At 41.0% G+C, this 19989-nt stretch overlaps 1 protein-coding gene across 3 annotated transcripts in view; it reads left to right on the plus strand.

Annotated features, from left to right (window-relative positions):
* Nucleotides 1-13374: 13374 nt before the first annotated feature.
* The window catches only part of SIL1 (SIL1 nucleotide exchange factor), a 269257-nt gene continuing 262642 nt past the window's right edge, over nt 13375-19989 (plus strand). For 2 of the 3 annotated variants that reach the window (XM_081309501.1, XM_081309499.1), the window contains exon 1: nt 13375-13572. The gene's annotated coding sequence lies outside the window, so the exon portion shown is untranslated. The remainder of the gene's footprint in view (nt 13573-19989) is intronic. The other variant, XM_081309504.1, reaches the window with a different exon arrangement.

Consider the following 19989-nt stretch of genomic DNA (forward strand, 5'->3'; position numbering starts at 1 on the left):
TCCTTAGAAAACCTCCTTCCTATTCCTATAAGACTGCACTTCTCTGATGCCTTTCCCCAGAGAGCAGCTTGAAACCAGCTGTGACTGAAGGAGAAAGGAGAGGATGTTGGCACATGCAAATCAGCACCCAGCCTCCTGCCGAGTTAGCATGACACCTGCTTAGACAGAATTTTTATTTTATCTCTTATCTGGAGCAGCCCAATTAATTTTTTCAGGCTACTAGTTACCATATTCTGCAGATGACAACTCCTCACATCCTAGGTGACAGCAGAGTCATCCTCCTTGGTGACCACACAAATTAGGGATTTGTTCCTGTGCCCCCCCCCCCTTTTTCTTTTGGTACTGGGGATTGAACCCCCAGAGGCACTCAACCACTGAGCCACATCTACAGCCCTTTTTAAAAAATAGTTTATTTAGAGACAGGTCTTGCTGAGTTGCTTATGACCTCGCTGGCTTCAAAGTTGCTGACGCTGGCTTTGAACTCATGATCCTCTTGCCTTAGCTTCCCAAGCTGCTGAAATCACAGGCATGTGCCACCCTTTCCCAGTGAGTTATTGCTCTTGATAAGGTCTTTACCAGCTTTTTATTAAGGACAGATTTTTTTTTCTTTTTTAAAGTTATTTAAAACCTCCCATGGGTTAGGCCTTGGAACTGAAGGGCCCTCTGTTTTCTTACTTATTCTGGGATTAAGAAATAGAAGCTGAATGCTCCAGAAAATAAAGGGGTGATGAATTTGGGGTTCCAGATTTTAAAAGATGAAGAATAAAGAGATTATAGTCAGTTGAGAGCAGGTTGATGGAATTGTGTCAATATAAGAGAATTGATATAGAATTGTCCAAATATAAGTTTTCAAGTAGAACCTTGTTGTGACCATGCCCCCCATTACTATACACATTTTCATTAATAACTTCTGAAGCCATGATGTGCAGTGTGACTCAATATCAGATGGACTAGTGAGGGGACCACAGGTATTATAAGGCTCACAGTGTGGACAGCCTCACATCTGCGTCACATACTGAATATTGAAGAGTCTCACTGATCTTTCTGTCTCTGGCCTTGTATCTCTTGCAATGCCCCACTCTGTATAGCTGCAGAGTGACATAAACCCACATCATTTCCCTGCTTAAATCCTTTAATGCTTTCCTAATCAGTGTTACACTATCTTGGGCTTTATGGATCCATGGGGATACATTCTCAGGTGTTTTTAGAAGTTTACTATTTGCTTTAATTTCAGGATTAATCTTTAAAAAATAATAATTTAAGTGTGGTCTATAATACCCAGATGGCCTTATAACTCAGAATTTTAAGGAGATTTTAGTGTCTTGGTTTGCACTATATTTATTGATTGGGTTGGTGCCAAAAGATCAGAAATGACAAATTTAACTTTTGTGGATTTTTTTTGGCAGTACTAGGAATTTAACCCTGGGGTTCTGTACACCACTGAGATATACCCCCAGCTCTATTTTATTTTGAGACAGGATCTTGCTAAATTACTGAGCTGCTTTGAATTGGAGATCCTCCTGTCTTAGCCCCCCAAGTTAAAGGGATGACAGGCATGCCACCACCCCTAGACCAAAATTTAACTTTTGATACTGTAATTATTTTATTTTATTTTATTTTTTTAAAGAGAGAGTGAGAGAGGAGAGAGAGAGAGAGAGAGAGAGAATTTTTAATATTTATTTCTTATTTCTCGGCGGACACAACATCTTTGTTGGTATGTGGTGCTGAAGATCGAACCCGGGCCGCAGCGCACGCATGCCAGGCGAGCGCTGCCACCGCCTGAGCCACATTCCCAGACCTATTTTATTTTATTGTTAACAGAAACATCCTCAGCACCTAGAACAGCAGTGCTTTGTACATTGTAGATGTTCAATAAAGATTTCTTGAGTAAATGAATGAATGAAATTTTCAAACTAGGTTCTGAGATCCTTGGAGATCTTCTATAGTTTGAAATCTCCTCAGAATGATATGGAAGGCTCTTCACAATCAGACTAAGAATACTCAAGCAGTAATTTTGCCAGACAGTCTGGGCAGGATGTGGGGGTGTAACCCTTTTTAGAAAATAAAAAAAGTGAAAGTATAAAGGATTTATGTACATTTTGACAGGGCAGACATGATATGCAAATTACTTGCAAATATAATGCAAATGATGTTCGACTACTCATGCAAATGAGCATCCTGTCTTTGGAATCAACTCTTAGGTATTCACTTATTTGTAGTACTGGCAGTAAATCTTTCAAAGCCTTGGAATGCTAGTTGCTTTGGTGGAGATGTGCATGTATTGTAGAGGAGGGGTTGGTGGGAAGGGGTCTCTAAAGGAGGAGTCAGTGTGGTATTGTAAGCCTGCAGCTTAGTATAGTATGAGGTTGAATATGGCATGTAACAATACAGGGTTATTCTGCTATGATTCTGGCCATTTGGGTATTGGCTGAGAATTAGTGGTGGGGTCAGGGGAGACAAGGAAATTTGACTTCTTATATTTCTTTAAATCTTTGACTATCTCTCATCTTTTATTTCCTGCCAGACCCCCACCTCCAACCTTGGACCATCTGGACTCTGTTCTACAGGAACAAAGAATGGAGAGCCAGAGATCCCTGGCTTCAGGTTCTCACCATGAAGATAAGAGAAGAGCAGGAGACAAGAGCTCTTGTAAATCATATCTGGAGGAGGCTAAGAGCATGATGTAGAGGTTTGCATTTGCCAATCTAATGACAAGCAGAATTCAGCTGAATTTCTAGGCCTGTTAGAAAAAGATGAATGGTTACAAGAAGGATGGGGATTTTCTGAGAAATATAACTGCTTAATCTCAATGCCAATGATGCAGTATCTGACAAAATTGGGAACCTTACTTGGAAATCTAAAGGAAAACAATGTCAATGGGTTTTTTCATTATAAAAATCTGCTAGCACCTACCCTTGGTGTAAAAGGAATTTTTCAGTTAGTGTGTAACCCTATTGATTATAAAGGTATTGAGAAACTTAAATAAAAGGCTTCTAGTAGATGTATTTTTTAGAAAATTGTTTTAGTCGTACATGGACACAATACCCTTATTTTATTTATTTATTTTTTATGTGGTGCTGAGGTTTGAATCCAGTGCATCACACGTGTTAGGCAAGTGCTCTACCACTGAGCTATAACTCCCGCCTATAGAAGTTTTTGTTTGTTTGTTTGTTTTTAATGTTTTAGACGTTGATGGGCCTTTATTTTATTCATTTATTTATATGCACTACTGAGAAAGTCTTCCTCTCTCTTCTCTCTTTTTTCTACTCTGCTGATCTACCTTTTATCTTTATGATATCAGATCCTCTTCCCCACCATCTTCTTTCCCTTATTTTCCTCTAGCTTCCACATTTTAGAGAAAACATTCTGCTCTTGATTTTCTGAGTCTGGATGATTTCATTTAGCATGATATTCTCCACTTCCATCCATTTACCAGTAAATATAATTATTTCATTCTTTTTTATGGCCAAGTAAAAACTACATTGTGTATATATACCTCATTGCTGTATTGGAGATGGAACCCAGGACTTCATGTACACTAAAAAAGTACTCAACCACTGAGCCACACTTCCAGGCCCAGGCACCACTCCCCATCCCATGATTGTTTGAGATAGGTCTAGCGATGTTGCTCAGGCTGGACTCCAACTTTGACTCACAATCCTCCTGCCTCAACCTTTAAGTAATTGGGATTATAGGAGCATGACTTTGCACCCAGTTTTTTAACTGACACACTAAGAATGCTTTTTTTACACTTTAAGATGGTTGTAAAACAGGTTGTAAAACCCAACCAAGCAAAAACCAAGATGAAAAAACAAACAAAAAAAAGTGTCAAGATGGTATATGGCCCTCAAAGCCTAAAATATTCACTATCTGGCCCTTTATAGAAAGAGTTTTCCACCCCATTGTTATAACTCGTGATTCTGTGGGCCAGGAACACAGGAAGGTTTGGCTGGGCAATTCTTTTGCTCTAGGTGATGTTGACTGGTATCTCTTCAGGGTGCTAAGTTGGAAGGATGATCTGGTCTGGGGGATCCAGGAAGATTTCAGTCACACGTCTGGTACATTGGCAGGATGGCCAGAAGGCTGGGCTTAGTTGGAGCCCTTCCCATTTGTATGATGTCTCTTCACCATGGTATTTGGATTTATTACAGAGTGGCTAAGACCTCTGAGAGAACAGACATGAAGCTCTCAAAGGCTAGGCTTATACCTGGTTAAGATTGCTTCTTCTGTATTTTATTGGTCACAGGTCAGCCTAGCCTAAATTCAAAGGGAGGGATAAATGGTTACAAGAAGGATGGGGATTTTCTGAGAAATATAACTGCCTAATCTCAATGCCAGTGATGCAGTATCTGACAAAATTGGGAACCTTACTTGGAAATCTAAAGGAAATTCAATGACAGGAGTGATAAAGAATTTGAGGCTCTCTTTACCTGATGAATCAGTTTGTTCACTCACAATCACATTCCCAGTTCATAGCACATCACATGGAACATGAATTCAATAAGCTTATTAACTAGCCAACACACTTTGATAATAGAATCTGATGTATGTTAATATAAAATATCAGATTTGGAGCTAAATTAAGGCCAAGGTCTACTTGGACCCTTAGGGAGCACTCCATACCATGCTTTCTATTTGGGGGCTGCCAAGCGCCTAGCACTGTGCTGTGCCAGCACATTGGAACTTCAGTTTCCATTTTGGCTAATAAGATGCAACAAAACCTCTACCCCATAGAATTAAATGGCATAAGGAATGTGAGAAAGCTTTATTAATTGCAATATTCTACTTAATGTTAAGTTATTACTTTTGTCATTGTTTCCTAAGGTGGGGAATGAATGAAGCCAGATCTCCCCTAGATCTCCTGCCCTCAGAAAAGGGCCCCTCAATCTAGCCCACTTTCCAGCTCTTACTCCTGCTATTCCTAAGGAGCAGGTGTGAAAAGAATGAGACAGTGTTCCTATGGCTCTACAATCAAGTTTCAGCCAAGGAAGATTTATTTCCCTGCGGTGGTTTTAATGATGGGACTCATAATTCCATAATGATCTTAGTGCCAGTGCCTCCCACCCTGGGCGTCTCTGTAGAGGCTATGGGGAAATGAAGAGCCACAGTGGCTAAACAAATAAGAATGATTAGTTGCATGTGGCCAGCCCCTTATCACCTGAGTTGGCCTATTGTGTACTCCAACATATGGAGCAATAAAGAGAAAACCCACATTCAACGGTCATCCTCACCCAGATCAAAGAATGCAGCATTCCTGGGGCTGGGGTTTGTGGCTCAGTGGTAGAGCACTCACCTAACCAGTGTGAGGTGCTGGGTTCGATCCTCAGCACAACATAAAAATAAATAAATAAAATAAAGGTATTCTGTCCATCTACAATTAAAAAGAATTAAAAAAAAAAAAAAAGAATACAGCATTCCCTTCCCCAGAAAAGCCCCGAAACCCTCTCTCCCAGAGACTCCCATTCTTCTTTTCCTATCTCTCTCTCTCTCTTTTTTTTTCTGGAGGGAAGGCTTGTCAACTTGAGTAATACCTCTTCTTCCAACCTTTCTACAAAACTCCCAGACAGCCTGGGCATGATGTATAACATATGGGTGGTGCCTGGAGGTCTTAGAGTGAGATCATTACCTGGAATGTTTTATACACACACACACACACACACACACACACACACACACACACATTTATTTATTTATTAGTGATAGGTGGACAAAATACCTTTATTTTATTTTTATGTGGTGTGAGGATTGAAGTGCCTCACGAGTGCTAGGCGAGTGCTCTACCTCTGAGCCACAACCCCAGCTCCCTACCTGGAATGTTAAGTAGATACATAAAGCAGGATCCCCTGTGTGAGCTTCCAAGTATCCACACATGCATTAATGCATGATTTAACTTTGCTCAGCCCCTAGCATGTTGTCTGCATAGCCAAGAGGCATGGAAAAGAATAGTACTAATCACTAAAATGTATTCAGCACTTACTGTGTGCTAGGTACAGAGTAGAGTGCTTTTTATGTATTCTCTCTCTTTCTCTCTCTTTTCTTTTTGAGATGGGGTCTAGCTGTGTTGCCAGATTGGTTTCTAACCCGTGGCCTCAAGAGATCCTCCATTCTCAACCTCCATAGTAGCTGTGATGTGATGACAAGTGTGTGCCACCATGCTGAGCTGTATCATCTCATTTAATCTCCATAACAATATTTGAGGTGAGACCTAAGTCCGTCTACATTTTATAGATATGGAAACTACCCTCTAAGGTTGGTTATAGTTATGCAACCTGCATGAGAGGCAGTCAGGACTCAAACTTAGTTTGGTCAGATTCCAAAATCTGTTCTTAACTAGGTACTCTACTGGTGATTTTTATTTGCCACAAGTAATCTCACAATGCTTTGGTGCTTGGGAACTCTGATGGTGTCAGAGGAGGAAAAGTTTTTCCCATTACTGGTTTGCTGACCTAGGACTGTGCCGGTGTGGTCAGTTCCTGCACCCAGCATGCCTAGGATTTCCTTGCAGCAGACGCCATCCTTTCTGCAGCTGTCTTCTTGGAAAGCAGCCTTGGCTCTTGTGTTGGGGTAAAGATAAGTCCAGGAAAAGAATCTATGTAGGCTGCTCTTCAACTCCACTGCTTTGCAGTGGCCTTGCTTCTTAGACTCTTTCAGGTGGAGAGTGAAGATTGCATTGAACTATTGCAGTCAACCTGGCTGCCATAAAAATTTTTTTTGAGCCACAACCCCAGCCCTATGTATTTTGAGATAGGTTCTTGCTGAGTTGCTTAACACTTCGCTTGGTTGCTGAAGCTGACTTTGAATTTACAATCCTCTTGTCTCAGCCTCCCATGTTGCTGGGATTTTAGGCATGTGCCACCAAACCTGGCATTCAAATCTAGAAGGTAGAGTTCAACAGATTCAGCCAGTTGGACATCCTGGTGTGATGCAGTGGCCTATGAGAAGAAGCCTGTCTTCAGACTACCTTAGTTCTAGCTCTAGTCCTTGCCTGCCCTTTATCATGAGTCTTGGAAAACCTGAACTGTTCTGCATGATAAAGGGATGAGGAATATGGAAACCTGAAGGAAAATCCAGGACAGGGAGATGTGAACTCACAGTGTGCTGTGCAAGGGAAAGGACAGATGAAAAGTGATCCATTGAGTGCTACAGGTAAAAGAGGACTTGGGGGGAAAGAATTGCTCCTGCAGGAATCCATGTTATTTGGCCTCAGATGTGTGGTGCTAACTTCCTCCTCCATCCCTCTAGGGTACCTTCCATACCTTTAGTAAGTTCTGCATTTCACAAGGATGCTATATACATATTAGTTGTAGTTGGACACAAAACCTTTATTTTATTTATTTATTTTTTATGTGGTGCTGAGGATCAAACCCAGTGCCTCATACATGCTAGGTGACCTCTCTACTGCTGAGCCCCATCCCTAGCCCCACAAGGATGCTTTTGTGGGTATGGGTTCTTGAGAGGGAAATGGAGGAGGGTGAGGGGACAGCTGACTTCTCTTCTCAGTCTGATTTCTGGTTTTCAAGGCACTCTATGTGTCTGTCTGTGTGTTTGACCCTACGTTGTCTAACAGTGAAATTATGTAACTAATAGGCCTGTGACAAAGTGCACATTGCTGTGTGTCAGCATTCATTGTGATGCAGATTGTTTTAGTGTATCTATGTGTGTGTGTTGTATTTGTCTGAATGTGTAAGCTGTGCTCAAGAGTGTGGGTGTTTATGTCAGAGTGTGAGGCTTGTAGCAGGCTGTATTTTCCATGAGGTGGCTGCCATGACACAGCTCATTGCTCATGTTCTTTTTATAATGCAATGGTGACCCTGCTTTGATGGAGATGTAGGTGAGCTCTCTTTCCTTATTGATTGTGGGCAGAACTTTGTGACTCTCTCAGAGGTGATGGCAGAGGTGATGCTCTGTGACTTCTGAGGTTAGATTATAAAATATCATGCACTTTTATGCCTTGTTCTCCTGGGATACTCATTCTTGGAAACCAGCCACCAAGCTGTGTGGAACTGCTATGGTTGGTATGGTTGTACCCGCCGGAACATATGGTAAAACTTAATTGCCATTGTAATAGTATTAAGAGGTGTGGCCTACAGAAGTGATTAGGTCATGGGGGCTCCACCTTCATGAATGGATTAACATCATTACTAAGGGAGTGGGTTTGTTTTCAGAGAGTTAGTTGCTATAAATCAAGTCCAGCCTCTCCTACTTTGCTCCTTTGCACATGCTCTTGCTTCCACCAAGAGCAAGCTCTTTGACCTTGGACTCCCAGCCTCCAGAACCATGAATAAAATAAATTGCTGTTCATTATAAATTACCCAGTCTGTACTATTCTGTTATAGCAATAGAAAATGGACTAAGAGGACAAGCAGCTACATGGAGAGGCCACTTGTCAGTGTCCTGGCTGACAGCTCCAGTTGCAGTTCCAACGAACATCCAGTATTAAATGCCAATCATATGAATGAACATCTTGCCTTAGTCAAGCCACCCCAGCTGACAGTGCATGGAGCAGAGTCAATTCTTCCCTTCCAAGTCCTACCAAAACTGCCAAATAAATTATTGGTTTTGCTTTAGGCTACTGAATTTGGGGATGCTTTGTTATGCAGCACTGGATAACTGGAATGGGGCTGTAGCTCTGCCGAGAGAGAGAGAGAGAGAGAGAGAGAGAGAGAGAGAGAGAGAGAGAGAGAGAGACTGTGTTCTTAACATTCCATGCCTTTGTGTGTGCCTGCAGGCAATGTATTTTGTCAGATGTCTGTGTACTGGAATAGGTATGTGGGTAAAGGTGCTTTTGGAGATAGAGTCATGGTTCTTGGAGTTTTGCTTTGGCCTCAGTGGGATGCTGTTTGGTGAGAACACTTTGAAATCTTGTCTGTCTTCTGGGTCTCTTCTTTTGAGTGTTTTTCCTTTGAACCAAAAAGGCCTATTTAAAGAAGAGCTAATGCAGCTTGAATTTATTGACCTTTCTCTGGCCCAAGCCCATTGGAGCTGCCAAGGCCTTCCAGCAGGTGGGAGACTGCCATCCAGAGTCCTCCCAGCCTATTCACAAGGGCTGAAAAAAGTTTTTTTCTTTTTCCTTTTCTGCCTTTAAGGTCTTCAGAAGTGAACCACAGACAGAACAAACACAGTCACTGGAGTCCTTGAAGTCTCTTGGGGGTAGAGAAACCTAGAATTCTTGACTGCCAACAACGAAGCTGCTGATACAGACTCAGATATGTTCAAGTCACAGGGTAGAGGTCATCTAGTCAGTCTCTGTCTTGTCTTGGATGCTACAGTCCACTCCATGTGAGTACAGCCCAGGCAGTGGAGGACCCTGGTTCAAAAGATGAGCACTTCCTGTTGATCTCTTCTGGAATGCCTGTTAGCTTCCTGTTTCTTCCATGTTTGCTGCCGGACTTAGCTTTTCTGGGAATGCTCCTGCCCTCTAAAGTACTCTTGGCCAATAGAGCTTTCTTCAGTGATGGAAATGCTTTATAATCTTTGCTGTCCTATATAGTGCCAATAGTCACATGTGGCTAATACCTACCATTTTGGATGACACAGTTCAGTTTTGTTTTTGGCACTACAAATTGAACCCAGGGGCAATTTACCACTGAGCTACATCCCCAGTCCTTTTTATTTTTAATTTAATACAGGTTTTGTTGAGTACTGAGGCTGGCCTTGAGTTTGTGATCCTTCTGCCTCAGCCTCCTGAGTAGCTGAGACTATAGGCATGTGCCGTCGCCCCAGGCTGGACAGCACAGTTCCATTGACTTCAGAAAGAAGAGTTTTTGTTTATCTGTGAAAATGGGGACAAAATCTGTCCCACCTGTCTAACACTGTGTCTGATACAAACAAATGATGAATGTGAAAGGGCTTTACTCAAAAAAGGACCTGAAAATACAGTAGTGTGAACTGAGTGGGCTTATTCTTAGAGCTCTTTGTTAACATTTCTGTAAAATGGCATTTGCTCTGTTTACATTTCTTTGTTCCTCACTTGACCCTGAGCTCTCTCAGGATAAGAACACAGCAGGACTATTTCACAGCTTTCTCTCTCCACAGCCAAGGACTGGCATTTAGCTTGATGTTCATGTTCAAGTGAATGAAATGTCTGGAGTCCAGAAGTTATTCCTGACAGCAGGATTTGACGTGTATGGGGAAAATTGGGTGGACAGAGAGGAAGGGACCAAGAAGAGGAGATAGGGCAATGCAGTGTTGAGATAGAGGTAGGGCTCCTGGTTCCCATCCAGAGACAGTAGAGAGTCAATTTCTGAGGCCAGAATGTGTTCACATAACAGGATATCAGATTTCTGGGAGATTAATTCAGAAAGGCCCTTCAGAGAAATGGTCTGCTTAACACATTCTGCTTGTTGAGGAAGGCCAAGTTGATCATATAAATTTCTGCCTGGCTAGGACTTGAGGTTGGTGCTGTGGTTTCCTTTGGTTTGACTAATGGTGGTTGGTTTGAAGGTTATGCAATCTCTAACCTTCCAAGCTCTGCTCTTCTGGAGAGTGGAAGAGGGAAGCTAGAAGCTGTACATTAGAGGTATGAGGGAAAGACAGCTCTTTGGTTGCTATTTATTTAAAAAGAAAAAATTAAAATTATTTTTGTTCAATTCCAAGAACAATACAGGAAAAGAGATTCCCACCATTTGCTTTGCTCCCTGGCTTTCAAACTTCCTACTTGGAGGAAATTTGGGATTTCAAACTTCCCACTTGTTGGGACTACTTCCCAACAAGTAGTCCTCTTTGCTTGGAGCCATGTAAATAGAAGCTGTCTGCTTAGGCCCAAAGTTGCACATTGGCTTCAACAGCTGAGTCTTGAGCTTAGAGCCAGTACCACTGAGAACTTGGTTCTCATCCAGGGCTTTTCATAGTTCTATGAAGCTGCTATAACAAAATATCTTGGACTGGGTAACTTATAAACAACATAAATTCACTGCTCATTGTTTCAGAAGTTGTGAATTCCAAGATCAAGGTGCCAACAGAGTCAGTGTCTGGTGAGTGCTTGCTCTCTGCTTCAAAGATGGTGCCTTCTTGCTGTGGCTTCACATGGCACTTCTACTGTAAGAACACTAATCCTGTTCTCCAAAAGCTCATTTCTGAATATTATTATATTGGGCATTAGGTTCTGATGTTCAGATTCTGGGGGAATACCAATATTCAGACAATAGCCTGACGTTTTTCAAGGCTTGGAGACTGGGGAGGTCACTGAATAAGCCCCCTCACATACCTGAGGTAATTAGATCTGTTGCAAAGATGCATCCAGGTCCCTGTGGATACCGGCAGGTCAGTGTTGAGCTGGACTCCTGTCTAGGCCCAAGAATATGTGCTAAGATTTGACCATATTCTAGTTTTAAGGATGTTACTCTTGTAGCACTTTATTAGTATCTTTTAAAAATAACTTGTGCAAGACTCAGTTGTAATTTATAGGTTCATTCTGTAATTTATTACTCATGCAATAGATATTTGTTCAACATTTATAACCTGTCCTCATGATACAGATAGTCCCTGACTTACAATGGTTCAATTTATGATTTTTTGACTTTATGATGATGCAAAAATGATACACATTCAGTAGAATGTGTACTTTGAATTTTGATCTTTTCCCAAGCTAGCAATATTAGTAAGACACTCCCTCAAGATGCTGACTAGTGGCAGCTAACCACAATTCTGTCAACTGTGCAATCAGGAGGTTAAACAGCTTCTACACTGTACTGTGTTGCTAAGCTATAATATTTGATAGGTTTGGTGTATTAAATGAATTTTTTTCTTTTAATTTTTTTAAATTTGTTGATGGATCTTTATTTTATTCATTTATTTATATGTGGTGCTGATACTTAAATCCAGTGACTCACACATGTGAGATAAGCGCTCTACCACTGAGCCACAACTCCAGCCCAAATGAGCTTTTTTTAAAATATTTTTTTTAAGTTGTAGTTGGACACAGTATATGTAATTTATTTATTTTTATGTGGTGCTGAGGATTGAACCCAGAGCCTCCAACGAGCTAGGCGGAGTGCTCTACCGCTGAGCCCCAGCCCCAGGTCCTAAATGAGTTTCTGACTTACAATATTTTCATCTTGCTATGGATTTATTAGGATGTAATCCCATTCCAAGTCAGGACTGTATGAGGCAGTGACATAAGCTACAATTATTCTTGGGCCCCACTTCTCTCAATGCTCTCTTGGGTGCACTATAGGAAAGTTGGGCTGTTCTATGACCTTTCCTCACAGTACCCTGGTTTAATCTAGACCTTTCTTGCTATTTTTTTTCCAAAATTTTTTAGCTGTAGATGGACACAATACTTTTATTTTATTTTTATTAAGTGCTGAGGCTCGAACCCAATTCCTCCCACATGATAGGCAAGTGCCCTACCACTGAGCTACAACCATAGCCCCTAGACCTTTCTTATAAACTGGTACTACCCCTCAACTATTTCCCAGGACTTGTTCTCCATCCCCACTAAGGTTTGCTCAGTGTTTGTGAAGTCAATTTCCCACCTGCTTAAAGTAAACATCAAGAAGGTAAGTTGACAGCTGGAAGCTCACACAATATATGGAGAAGGGAAAGGAACTCCAGAGATATTTGATTATTGGCTCTTGGTGAATACCTACCATTTGGATTATTTGGCAGATATTTAGACGATCCTTTTCTCTTCTCACAAATAACTAGGAATCATTCACTAATCACTGTGTCTGGGCTGTGAAGGTAGCAGAGTACTCCATTTCGCTGGTCAGGCTTAGCACGTCTAGGCAAGAGGAAGGTCTACCAGGAGGTATAGTGGAAATAGAATAGGATTTAAGAGGCATCTAAATCTAGCTTGAATTCCCGGTTCTACCATCTCCTGATTGTATAACTTTATAAATTCTTGCAGTCTCTCCATTTATAAAAAGGGAATGGCAGTTTCCATCTTAGGAAATTATGAGAAGTAAATGTCTGTGGAACACCTGGCACATACAAGACAATTATACAGCAGGATTAGAACTGCAGGTGACCTCTTATTTTTAAAATAACATAGTTTTCAAAAATTTACGCAATACGCAATTAATATGAAGCGGGTGATTTACAGGTGGTCTTAGTCTGTATGAATTTCCAAAGGACTATTTATTGCTTGACATTAGATTTTGGTTACTGAGTCTTAACAGCTTGATTTATTTTTATCTTCCACCCCCTCCGGTTTCTTTCTGAGGATCCTCCTTCTAGGAGGAAATCAGGCTGTTAAGAAATCAAAAAATTTCGAACTTCTAGCTTGGAAGCAAAACCAGGCCTGTGGGTCTCTCTTTAAGACTTCTCTCATCCTGGCGGAGGGACATTAAAAAAAAGAAGTCCCGGAACTCCGCGTAGGAAGGCGATGGGGGCGGGCCTTAGCAAAAGACGGAGGAGGCGGGACTCGCGATTCTGCGGAAGCGGGGCGAGGCGGCTGTCGGCGGTCCTGGTGGCTACAATTGGGTGAAGCTGGGAGCGACGTAATAGCCGCGCGCTCACGGGTTCAGACGGTCGCTGCCGCATTTGCGCACGGGGAGCTGGTTGCCGCTGCGGCCGCCTGGAATTGTGGGGTTTGTGTCTGCCCCTCGGCTGCCGTGCTGGAAGCCGAAGGTAGGGGCGGTGAGGGCTGCCCGGCCCTGGAGCTGGGCGGGAGGGCTAAGGACGCTGTCCAGGTCTCCTCCCGCCAGTGGCCTCGGCTCCTTCCCTATAGTGTTTGGGGGCCCTAACACATTCCCCGCTAGCGTTTCCAAAACGAAATGTCCAAATGGGTCCTAGAAATTCTAGCTGCGTTCTCTGCCTTTACCATCGAAAACGTCTCCAGTGACCCCCTACAACACCAGGAGATGAGGCAGTGGGAGACCCAGTCTGGCTTTTGGCTCTGCATCTTAGTTTATTTGATCCCTATCCTCTTTGTCCCGGTCTCAGTTTTACTCATCTGTCCCAAAGAAAGGGTGGATTAGGTGTTGATCTCCAAGGCCCCTCCAAGTATTGACATTTTGGTTTTTGACAGAGTCCTCTGTGTGTTTTCACCCTGTGAAATTGAGCCTTGTCAGCTTAGTATTTCTACTCTCCAATTGCGTGATTTCCTTGGTCCTGGCAGTTGGAAGATCTGTCTTTAACGTAGAGGTTACAGACTTTGTGTGTTTGAAATCACCTAGGGAATTTGTGCATAATCCCTGTATTTTACCTTAAGGCACTTTGGAAAAGATGGTTCATGGGCATCTGTAGTCCCCATCTCAGGTGGTTCTCATTCAGGTGGTCCTGGAATCCTTGCTTTGAGAAATTCTGCTTCAAAAGGCAGGAGGATGAGCTGCTGGAATGAGCGTCAGGATGGGAAAGGCCAGGCATCAGGAAAGAAGGCCAAGAAGCCAGGAGGGGCTTCCTTTGCACTGGAAGAGCTGGAAGACTGATATCTTAAAAAAAAAAAAAAAATATATATATATATATATATATATATATATATATATATATATATACACACACACACACACACACACACACATACATATATATACACACACATATATGACTCATCTCATGTAAGGTCACACACATATACACATATATATACACACACATATATATGACTCATTTAAGGTCAGTTTTCTGATGTTTTAAAATGCCTGGCTTTGATTGAAGTCCAGCTGGCTTTCCCATCTCAATAAAACAAAGCAGAACTGCAGCTGCTTTGAGTAATGGAAGGAGGTTAGATTAACAGAGACTAGGTAGGCAGGAGGAAAGTGAATCCTCCATATTTGCTGAGAAGAAACTGCTGTGTTTACAGATAGTAACAGTGTTTGTTGTGACAGTGTGAAAGATGTTTTGTGTGTCTTTTTTAGCTTTCCCTGAACCCCCAGTTTTTTTCTTTTCCCATGGAAGCATATCTGCACTTGGGGACTGGATAAGTTTAATGGAAGCCAGGGTGTACTGATATTAAGATTGATATTTGGGGGCTGGGGTTATAGCTCAGTGGTAGAGTGCTTGCCTGGCATGTATGAGGCACTGGGTTTGATTCTCAGCATCACATATAAATAAATAAAGGTCCATCAACAACTGAAAAATACAAAAAAAAATTGATATTTGTGTAACATGGGTCAGAACTTGGTCTGTGGTTTCACTTGAGAACATGGCCTTTGGGTTTTTTGTTTTTTTTTTTTTTGGTAGGGGGTAGAGGGTGGAATCCAGAGCAATTCTGCCACAGAACCACGGTCCCATATACTTTTTTTTGAAGATGGGCTTACTAAAGTTGTGAAGGTTGACTTTGAAATTGTGATTTTTTTGCTTCAGCATCCCAAGTAGATGAGATTACAGGCTACTCATCTTTGGACCTTTTTAAAAAAAAATTTTAAAAAAAGGATTTTTTAAAAAGTTGTTGATGGACATTTTTTTATTTACTTATATGTGGTGCTGAGAATTGAACATGCTAGGTGAGTACTCTACTACTGAGCCACAACCCCAAACCCTTGCTTTGGATTTTTAAAGATCCACACCAGATTTATCTTAACTTTTTTTCAAATATTTAGTGAGTTTATTTGCTAATTAATACATATACCGATGAAATTGGCAATAAAAAAGACTGTCCCCATTTTACAGATGATGGGAATGGGGAATGTGTTAGACATATGGCAAACCATGAATGAAAAATTGCTTGGTACTTTGATATCTGTTTTCTACCTCTTTCCTGCTGTTTTCTGAAGGCCAATTGTTAACTTGCTTCTCTTCTGGTGTCAACTTTGAGTACTGGTGTGTTTCATCAGCAGGAAAAAAGACTGAGTAAAGCTGAAAAGTAACAATGGATTTTATAACAAATACACCAGAACTTAATCCTCCAATGTTGTTCTCCTTTAGAGTGATGTGGGTTGTGAGGGTTAGAGGAGGCATCACCTAAGAGATAGGGCCATTTTCCAAAGTAGTAGCTCACCTCTGGAATTGTTTTCAGAGATATTTTTTGCTTTAAATTTTCAAATGATATGGTTAAGCAATCTTGTCACCTGACTTGTCTTCAGATGAATTAACTTTTTTTTTTTTTTTTTTTTAGAAGTGGACATAACAGATTTCTGGAGTGTGGTGAACATGGGTTTTAGTTCTGAGTCTACCGCTTAGTAGCCATAAGACCTTGAGCAAGTTACTTCACCCCTTAGCAGCAGTTTTCTACTGCATAAAATGGGAATACTTAAAAATACAATTAAATGGGGCATTACATATGAAAACTCTTGGGACACAGGAATGCAATAAATGTTTGTTTCCTTCTCAAAGAATAAGGAGTTGCTATTAGTTCAGAAGAACATGACAGTCTGTAAAGGGAAGTTGTTATACCTTTTCTCAAATAGGTGGATTCTCTTTTGCATGTTTATAAATTAATACTCTGACCTGCTTATCCTGCCTCTTGCCTTTTTCTTCATTTTCTGTCTTTTTCTAAGTGAAGCTGTGCTGCAGAGGCTGTCTGCCAGTCTCTTGTGGAGTAAGCCTTTTTTTTTGGAGAGCTAATCCGGAACATTCTTACAATGCTAGCTCTTTGGTCATGTATTCCTGAGAATTTTTCTCTGGGGCCTCTACTGGTGCCCAGATCATGCTCTGTAGCACAGGCATCTCTAACTCCTGGATTTGGTGTCAATTTGGAGACCTGTCCTTGTGGAGCTAATCTTTTCTAAGCAAGGATGAATACTTTATCCTTCTCTGAGTCGGCATTAAGCTGCAAGCCTTAGGGGCTGGGGATGTGGTCAAGCGGTAGCGTGCTTGCCTGGCGTGGGTGCGGCCCAGGTTCGATCCTCAGCACCACATGCAAACAAGGATGTTGGGTCTGCCGAAAACTGAAAAATAAATATTAAAAAATTCTTTCTCTCTCAAAAAAAAATTAAAAAATAAAAAATAAATAAAGGTCCATCAACAACTAAAAAATATTTTTAAAAAAAAGCTACAAGCCTTAGTCTTCTACAGCAGAGAGCATCATATTTTAATTATATGTGGTTTAAAGAGAGGATGTCCTACCCTTTTCTTCATTTACTTTTACCAGGAGTTTCAGTACTGTGTAGGGAAAGAGGCAAATAGTCTCATTCAGGTGAGACTTTGGGTAACCCCTGATTTCTAGCACCAAAAATAACTGAGTTTGGGACAAAAACCTTATCAAAGATTCTATCTGTTTAGATGCATGTGGAGACCTCATGGAGTATTCCTGGCTTGTGAGGAGTTTATAACTGGGTTCTCATTTATGCAGTTTTCTATCCTGGTTATAGGGAGAATCCAGCAGCAATAGAACATCGTTCAGCCCAGTCTTGTAGTTCCTTCGGGTTCCACCAGGAAGCTCATAGACAAGGATGTGATCCTGCTGGTTGACTGGCTGTGTCTGTCCTTATTCTCCTAATATTGCCCTTGGACTTGGTGATAAAAAGGAAGTGGCGTAGACAATGGACAAGTAACATTCTATTCCAAAACCTTGGGGTTCAGGGGGAAAGAGCTCTGTGCATATATCTGGGCAATTGGAAAATACCAGTCTTATCTCAGGAATGCTGCTGAAGTGCTTTGAGTCCTTCATGACATCCACCAGGTTTCTTGGTGATCTCATTTGTGAAATGGGAATGCCTTCATTGATATTTTCCATGGGAAAGGTGAACAATTCCAGGATAGAGGGATTGCCCAGATGTGAGACTTTCTGTGTCTGTACCAGGGAAGTCCAGGGAAAATTGAGACAAATTGGTCTTCCTATCCATGACCATTATACAAATTAATGAACTTGATCACTATGCACTATTGGATCAATCCTTTTGAGCTCATCTAAGCAAGTGTTTCCTTTTTCAATTTTTTAGTTGTAAATGGACATAATGCCTTTATTTATTTATTTGTATGTGGTGCTGAGGATTGAACTCAGTGCTTCACACATCCTAGGGCAAACGCTGTATCACTAATAACCCCAGCCCCTAATCATGTGTTTCTTAAGCTTTTGCTCATTATCATTTTTTCAGACCCCCCTCCCCCCGTAATTGCCTATCCCTCCATGAAATTTTACTACCAAAGATATGCTGTGTATCTGTTTGTGTATTGTGGCCCTTTTGATGGCCACACACTATTATAATATCTAATATTTTTTTCTACCAAGAATCAACTTTTACTATCTTCATTATGATATCCTATATCATTTCTCTAACATAATCATCAAGGCCTTTTTTTCCACCTAGAAATAACTCTCATTGTAAGCTTTTTCAGTTCTTCAAATAGCAAACTAGTGAAAGCAAAGGAATGTTATCTATACTTTTTACCTACCTTATATGACAGTTGGTATTATTCCTCATTTTATAGATGAAGAAACAGATTTAGTGAGATTAAGTGATTTGTCAATGTTAAAAAGCTTGCTGCAGGGCTGGGGTTGTGGCTCAACAGTACGTGCGAGGCCCTGGGTTCGATCGTCACATAAAAATAAATAAATAAAATAAAGATATTGTGCTCAACTACAAAAACAACAACAACAAAAGCTTGCTGGCAGTCAGAATTTAAACCTAGCTATGGCTCCAAAGTTTTTTCCATTGCATGGTGTACCACTCCATAAGTGCTCCTATATTTCCACCCTGTGAAATTGCATCATTAGCAGGATATTTGACCACTTTGCTCAGTTTTCTTTTCTTTTTTTTTTTTTTTTTTTTTTGGTACCAGGGATTGAACACACAGGCACTTAACCACTGAGTTACATTCCCTTTTTTATTTTTTGAGACAAAATTTCACTAGGAGCTGGCTTTGAACCTGTAATTCTCTTGCCTCAGCCTTCCAAACTGCTGGATTACAGGTATGCGCCACTACACCTAGCTCACTCACTTTTCTTGAGGCCCTAGTAGGTGCCAGACCCTGTGGAAGATGTTGGGAGATACTAATTCAAAAGAGAATCCCTGATGTTGAAGAGATGACTGTGTTTTCAAGAGTGGAGATACCTTGGGGCTAGTGCCTTTGTCACCCTTTGCTGTCTGGGCCTTTTTGTTAGATGGCTAGTGTAGCTAAGGGTTGTCATGGAAAGGATTAAGCTGCTTGCCTTTAGGAGTGTCAAAGCTGTGAGTTTTCCCCTGCTTGTTCCATTTTCCAACTTTCTGAGTTGTTTGTAATCACTGAGTACGTTTTCTACAGGGTAAAACCAAAAAGGTCTGGTAAACTTAGCTTTTGGATGTTTGTGATTATTTGTATGTGTATTATTATGTATTATGTGTATTATTAAGAGTGACACTTATGCTTTGCATATAGATGTTCCTAATAATTCAAAATAGAAGTTTTCTCTTTCTGGAGTTATTCTTTAAACACTAATGCTGTGAAAGGAGTCAGAGAAGAAATGAAGAGAGTGGAGTGGGGAGAGATGATTTTTACTCTTCAAAGAGGCTGGAATTGCCCTCAGTTGAACTGAGGGGTACTGTACTTTTTTTTTTTTTTTTCCTGTGGTGCTGGGGATTGAACCCAGTGCCTCGTGTATGCTAGGCAAGTGCTCTACCACTGAACCAAAACCCAGGCCCAAGGAGGGGTATGTTTCTGAGGCTGCTTGATGGCCCTGTTGTGACTGAGAAGTTCTTGATCATGCCTTTTTAAAAAATCCTTATTTTTTTTTAATGTGGTGCTGAGGATTGAACCCAGTGCTTCACATGTGCTAGACAAGCACTCTACCACTTGAGCCACAACCCCAGTTTCTTGATTATGCCTTTTAATTACCACTTATTATCATTACAGGCAGAGGACTATCAGCATTCCGTGAACTGATCTCTACATATAGATACTTTTCTCTCCACAAATAATCTGCCCCTTCTGTATTGTGAGGGGAAATAATGATAGAAACTGGAAGAAGAATCTGAGATGCATACAAAAAAATTCTGGTAAGGAAGACTGATGCCAGTGGATTTTTTTTTTTTTTTTTTTTTTTGTGGTCCTGGGGTTTGAACTCAGGGGTGCTCTACCACTGAGTTATATCCTCAGCCCTTTTTATTTTATTTTTTATTTTTTTAGTATTCTAAATTTTTCTTTTTTAAATTTTTAAATTTATATATGACGGCAAAATGCATTACA

Source organism: Spermophilus citellus, assembly GCF_964194105.1.
Source record: "Spermophilus citellus genome assembly, chromosome: 1".
Classification (NCBI taxonomy): Eukaryota; Metazoa; Chordata; class Mammalia; order Rodentia; family Sciuridae; genus Spermophilus; species Spermophilus citellus.